Source organism: Dromaius novaehollandiae, chromosome 2 (genome assembly GCF_036370855.1).
Source record: "Dromaius novaehollandiae isolate bDroNov1 chromosome 2, bDroNov1.hap1, whole genome shotgun sequence".
NCBI classification, from domain to species: domain Eukaryota; kingdom Metazoa; phylum Chordata; class Aves; order Casuariiformes; family Dromaiidae; genus Dromaius; species Dromaius novaehollandiae.
In genome coordinates, this window is record NC_088099.1 from 29,230,627 (window position 1) to 29,236,626 (window position 6,000).

Below are 6,000 nucleotides of genomic sequence, written 5' to 3' on the forward strand. Positions count from 1 at the left end.
CTGGCACTTTCCTTGAGTGGGAACTGGATGGGAACAGTGAGGCACTGGATTTTTTTCCCCCAAAACCAGCAGTTCTGGATGTCCCTGCTGGTAATTCTGAAGTCCCTTTATGTCCAGAGTAACATCAAGAGGCACCAGCTAAAGGGAAGAGGCTGCTCTTCTATAGGCTGAGCTCAAGCATATGGAGCAGGAGAGCTTTCAATGTAAAATGGAGAAAATAAAGCAGTGGAGAAGAAATAAAAGGAGAGGTGCTGGGGCTTGCTGAAGGCCACAGAGCAGGTTAGCAGCAGGTCTGGGAACCGAACCCAGAGCCTCCCACCCTGCCGGGTGTACGGGGCTGCACTCCAGCTCCAGGGACCACAGGATTTGGGGCTTGCTTTCTTCAGGAAGTGGAGTGATGGCATGGGCTCAGCACATTTATAAGAGAGACGCCTCCCCACCCCCATTCAAAGAGTGAAATTAAAATACAGGTTTCCTCCTTCCGATAACCACTTCACCAAAGGTATCTCGCAGTTGCAAATGCCGCATTCAGCTCATAGTGCTCCTGGGTAGGTTTGGTCGCAGCATGCTGAAAGCCTGCGTGCACCTGAACTGTTTCTGTAGTGGCGAAACACAGACAAGGGACCTAAACTCTGCCTGGTCTTCCTTCCCATGTGCCAGGCTTGCAAAATCCAGCCGGGTTGAGCTCAGAGTAGCAGCTGGATGGGATGATACACTCCATATCTGTATTCCTTGCAGCATGGCAAAAGGCGGAGGGCTTTAGCACAGACAACGTACACCAGTTTTACATGACTATTTTTTACAATGTAAAAATACTAGTTACTATAGTAACAGTCACATGGCCAAGTACTTATCCTAACTCTGGAGATACATTACGGAAAACTCTCTCAGAATAAAAATACCAGCACCTCACAGGAACTTTTGCACTTCATCAGAATGTTTCCAAGGGAAGCATTCCTGCTTTCTGTAGCCTTTTCTCTTTATTATATTTCAATATATCTCATTTATTATTCTACTGTTCCACATCATAAACTATGTTCTTCCTCTACCTTAGGGATCTCAAAGCAGATTTGTAACACAATAGCAGCACCCTTTGTGCCATTGCAGTGCATGCTAATTCGCTAGTAACAAAAGGAGGGCTATTTTTCCCCCAGGAATGATTTTTGATCTCTTCCCGCTTTCGACTAGTCTAAAACCTAATGTATTTCATTGCATTCTGATGGCTGCATAGCTGAAAAAGCCCTTTTCGTTTTATTACTCAAATTAAGTACACATCATCTTCAAGCCTTGAATTCAAAATGGCAATTCTGTTGCTGCCTAATCACAAGGTAAGAGAAATGGAGCTGATGACTGCCCCGATCACGTGTTCCCGCAGGCCGGCGGTGTCGAGGGAACAGTATTGCTCATCCTGTCATGGGAAAGACATGTCTGTTGTCAGGGAAAAGTAACCCAGAAATGCCCCCAGGCAAGCACAGCACTATCCAAGTGGGATCCAGAGACAGAGAAACAGTGCTCAGAGTCCAGGGGCTTATTGGCAGGCCGCACATTGCGTGCGCTGCAGTGCTTTACACGCAGTGCTGCCTCCATCAAACACTTCGTGCTGCCCGCTGGTACATTGCTGCCTGCTGTAGCTTGGGCTGATGTTCAGAGAAACACCCGCATGCGCTGTGCTTCACGCCACTCTTCGAACACAGCTTTCTCCAAACTCTTCCTGCCTCCTCACCCATCAGCGGGGTTCTCATACACTGTTGGGACATGAAGGTATAAGAAGCCCATTTTATCTAGACTTTTCATTAAACAGCCCAAGAAAGTGGAAAAAGTGAGAGCGGAGTGTTCCTGAACCTGCAGCCAGCCGCCTACAATGGGAAGGCAGGTACACTGTGAAATCCAGGTGAGAAGAAACCAAGGGCTAGCCCCAGGGCCACACGGACAGAAAGAGCTTTTCATGCTGTAGACTTCAATGGGCTGGTCAATAATGGGGAGATTTTGATGGAATTGGCTTGTTTTTCCCCTAGTAGAGGAAAGAAGCCCACCTAGGCTTGTTTTTTGCCTTTGTAAAACAAACTAGCTATGACTGCATTGGGTTCACCAAAAAAGCATCCCCTTTGAGGCCCAGGATGAGGGAGCAGATTTGAAAGAGCCCAATAATGTTACCACTAACGTCTGCAGCACAGTGTAGCTGAGCTCCTTGCTTAAACCCTTTTTTAAACGCTTTTGCTGCTGATGTCCGAGGCTCTTCACCAATTCAGGCACATTCACAGGGTTGCATTTTCATTCACACAAGCTGAAGACTTACATCCCTCAAAACTAAGATCCAGAAAAATACCAGATTGCAAAATAAAGATGTTGATAGCGATTGAGACACTCAGTGACCAAGAAAACCCTCACATGAGCACTTTTTTAAGAAAACAAATTGCACTAGCTTGTCATGTGAATTAATAACCCTCCAGCATAGCTTTGTGCATTTAATCCTTGCTGATGTTGCTTTTGATCACTCCTAGATGAAAACGAAATCTTGGATGCTTCAGGGCTGCTATTAGGACAGATTCAATGAGATGAAAATGCATTTCAGGAAATACTACTGAAGGCCATTTTTGTTTTAAATTATTTCCGGGTACACACAAGGCTCTAATTCCTTTACCAGAAAACCCTGGAGATATGAGGAATTTCAGTAGAAGAAAGACACACTGAAAGCACACATCAAAAGTCTGTCCTTCCAACCCGCAGAAATAAATGTCACTCAGATGCATTAATGTTACTCCCTTGATCACAAGACTCATCCTTTTCAGGAGAATATTTTGGCACTCCACGTCTTTTTCTTCACAAGCTTCTTGAAGATCAAGACATCCCTGACCACAGACACTGGCCAGTCTCCTCTTGTGACAACCCCACCAGGGCTTGCAGCCGGAGCTGTAGCACCATTGCACGATCCGTGTGCTGGTCCCACAGCATCCAGGTTTTTCCATGATCAGTCCTTGCTGCAGGTTACTCAAAACCCTGCTTTGGTGGGTTCTGAATTTCTGCCTGCCCCAGGTGAAGGCATCGTCCTTCATTTGGGGAGCACGGGGAGTTTAACCGCCGCTAAGGTCCGTTCCTTGCCCTAAATGAGACAATCTCCTTCTCTTTTCTCAAGTTTATATCCCCATTTCTCCATCTGGAAGGTGTACCTGCTTGGGGAGGTGTTGCAAATATTAAATAAGGCATGAAGCACTTCTCTTACTCAATATAAACTTTCTATGTCTCAAGCAGCCACTCTCACAGCACTCCCAAAACTTGTCTCTCCTAAAATCAACTGATCCTAACAGATGCTGATGGACCCATTTGCTTTTAAGTGTGGAGATAAGCAGAGCAAAACAACATTTCCGGGTAAACGTCACTCTGGAGCACACAGTGGAGGTCTCACCCTGGGCATGATACCACAGTGCAGCAGAGGACATGGCTGGTTTTCATGGCAACACCACTGTGCTGGTAAAGTGATATTTCACCAGGCTGGGGCTAGGAAAGGGCAACACATCTGCTGCCTGCCCAGGCCAGAGGCTTTAGTGCTGCAGAGACCCACAGGGTGCCACTCACCGTGTCCAGGTTCCCACTGGCAGGGCAGAGTGCTGAGGGGATTTTGCAGCACCCCCAGCTATTCCCACGCCCCGGCCCACACTGTCACACGTGTGTCCTGACCGCAGGCCCAGACCTGCCACGCTCCTGTGAAGCCTGTTGTTCCTTTCCCTGACTGCAGCGGGTGGGAAAAGCCAATTCGCTCCCTTTCCACAGCAGCCATCCATGCTGGCGGAGCCTGTTTGCTCATTCCCCCTCTTCCTCCTAGATGCTCCATCCCGAAGCCCCCCCATCCTGCCTCGCAGGCAAGGATTAATCCTGTGGGACTTTCAGAGCTGGCAAAACTCACGGCACCCTTCAGACTGGTCTGTGTTAGACTGGGAGCTAATCCAGGCCAACTGGCCGCTCTGTGGAAAGAGCAAATGTCAAGCTTTAGGCTGTGCCATGGAGCTGTTGGATGGAGGGATCAAGGATGAGGGGACAGACAAACTGTGGATACAGTCACTCACTGGGTGGCATCTCTCCATCCCTTCTTGCCCCAGGAAGGACAGGATGGGGAGAGAGGAGAGGAGCCAGCATGTGAAAGGCAGCGCTTCACGTTCACGTTTCACACACTGCATTTCTGGAGTTTGATATAACACATCCTCTCCCTTTGAAGACCAGCCAGTGGAGGAATCGTGGCTGATTTCTAATCACACAACCGGCCCAAGGCAAGCATGGCCATACCACATGATTTACACTGTATAAACAAAGCCATACCATCTGATTTAAAATGTGTAAATCATTGTTTTTCCACAATCTACTTGGTTCAAACCTGACATGAATCAGTTTAACCTACATCTGAAGAATCAGGTCTCTTCTTCTAATTTAAGCACATGATTGGAGTCCACTGAGTCTCACAGTTAGATTTGGTTGGAAAAAATTATGCGAAAAATACAGACTTTCGACCATATTTTCATAGAAGAAAAAAATCCATGTTTGGAAACGTTTAATTGAAAAAGAAAAAAGCAGACATCCAGTTAATGAAAACTACCTATTTTAGCAGAGAAAAACTCCAGGATTTCCTCTGAGGAAAAAAAATCCAAACCATTTCAAGCTGAAATTTTCCCTATAAAAATTAGCACTTAGTGGGAGAGAGCAAAATTTCTGTTGAACTGAAATTGAAAATGAGTTCTGTTGAATTTAATTAAAAGCTTTCTGCTAGTTCTACTCGCAACTGCTAAAGGAATCTATATGAGCTGAAGAGGAGGGAGGGAGAGGCTTCCGCCTGGGAAAAGGCAGGCAGAGCAGGGCTTTGCCCTGCCTGAAGCAGCACATGTAACTGTATCCCTGCTTCACAGCTGCTGAGAGCGTTTTGAGCATCTGCCTGGCAGAAGCATATTCGGTTGTGTTTAATGATCGACTGGTATCTAATGATCGACTGAGATAAACTGAGATTGCATATTACGGCAAAGTTTTCCACTGACTTCCAAATTTCCCTGCATTGGCACTGCCGCCAGATGTTTGGCAGTGGCTGAGTGGGAGGTGGCAGGGGACGGCAGCTGCCCGCGCTGCCCCGAGCATGTCTTGCTGCCATGGGCAGCACGCGACAGCTCTAGGCTCTCTGCTTTCGCAGCCCTGGCCACAGGCTGCTACAGTGAGCCTGGTACAGACGAGGAGCACCTAACTTCCCTGCACGAGACACCATCAAACCTTGCCCTCTCGACCAGCCCTCCGGCAGATGGGCTCCCTTTGCAGAGCCGTGAGCCTTCCCAGGGCGCGAGCAGACCCGGCTGCGGTCGGCCTCCCCCCGGCAGGGCCGCGCGTGGCCCCATGACACGGCCAGCCGGGTCTGGGTGCCAGCAAGTCACGCTGCCAAGAGCCTCTCCTCCAAAGGTGCAGGGTGGGCAGGCACAGCTCCAGCCCCCTTGCGCTCCTCTTACTCCCAGGCAGCTCAATGGGCCAGTAAATCCGCTTCATCTCACATGGCCCCTCTTCGGGAGAGTGTTCCTGTTTGGGATAGCACATAGATATGTGGCACGACAGGCCCTGGGCACAGGTGTGCCTCAGGTGGCTTCTGCTCTACACAGGGTCTCCTTCTCACATGTTAAAAACAGCACTCAGTCTTTGGTAGGCTTGCTTGGCCTTTTCTTTTCCACCTTTAACTTATGGTTGATAACACTTCTGTTCACTCTAGTGTCCACCATCTCTGATGCAGAAATTTTTTATTATTTAGTGTTTGGCAAAATATGAAGAGAAGCCAGAAGACCTTGTGCTTTATCTCATAATAGTGATATTGTTTGTTTACAGCCAAAAGCCTTTCAGATTTTCTTTTAGCATTTCCCTGGCTTTCTCTGCATTTGCCCAGCGCATAACACAGTGGAGCTATGACATACAGCAGGGTTTTCTAAATACTCTTACTAAACCATCCCAATCTGTATATCTTACAGAAATGAATTTAAAGACCTC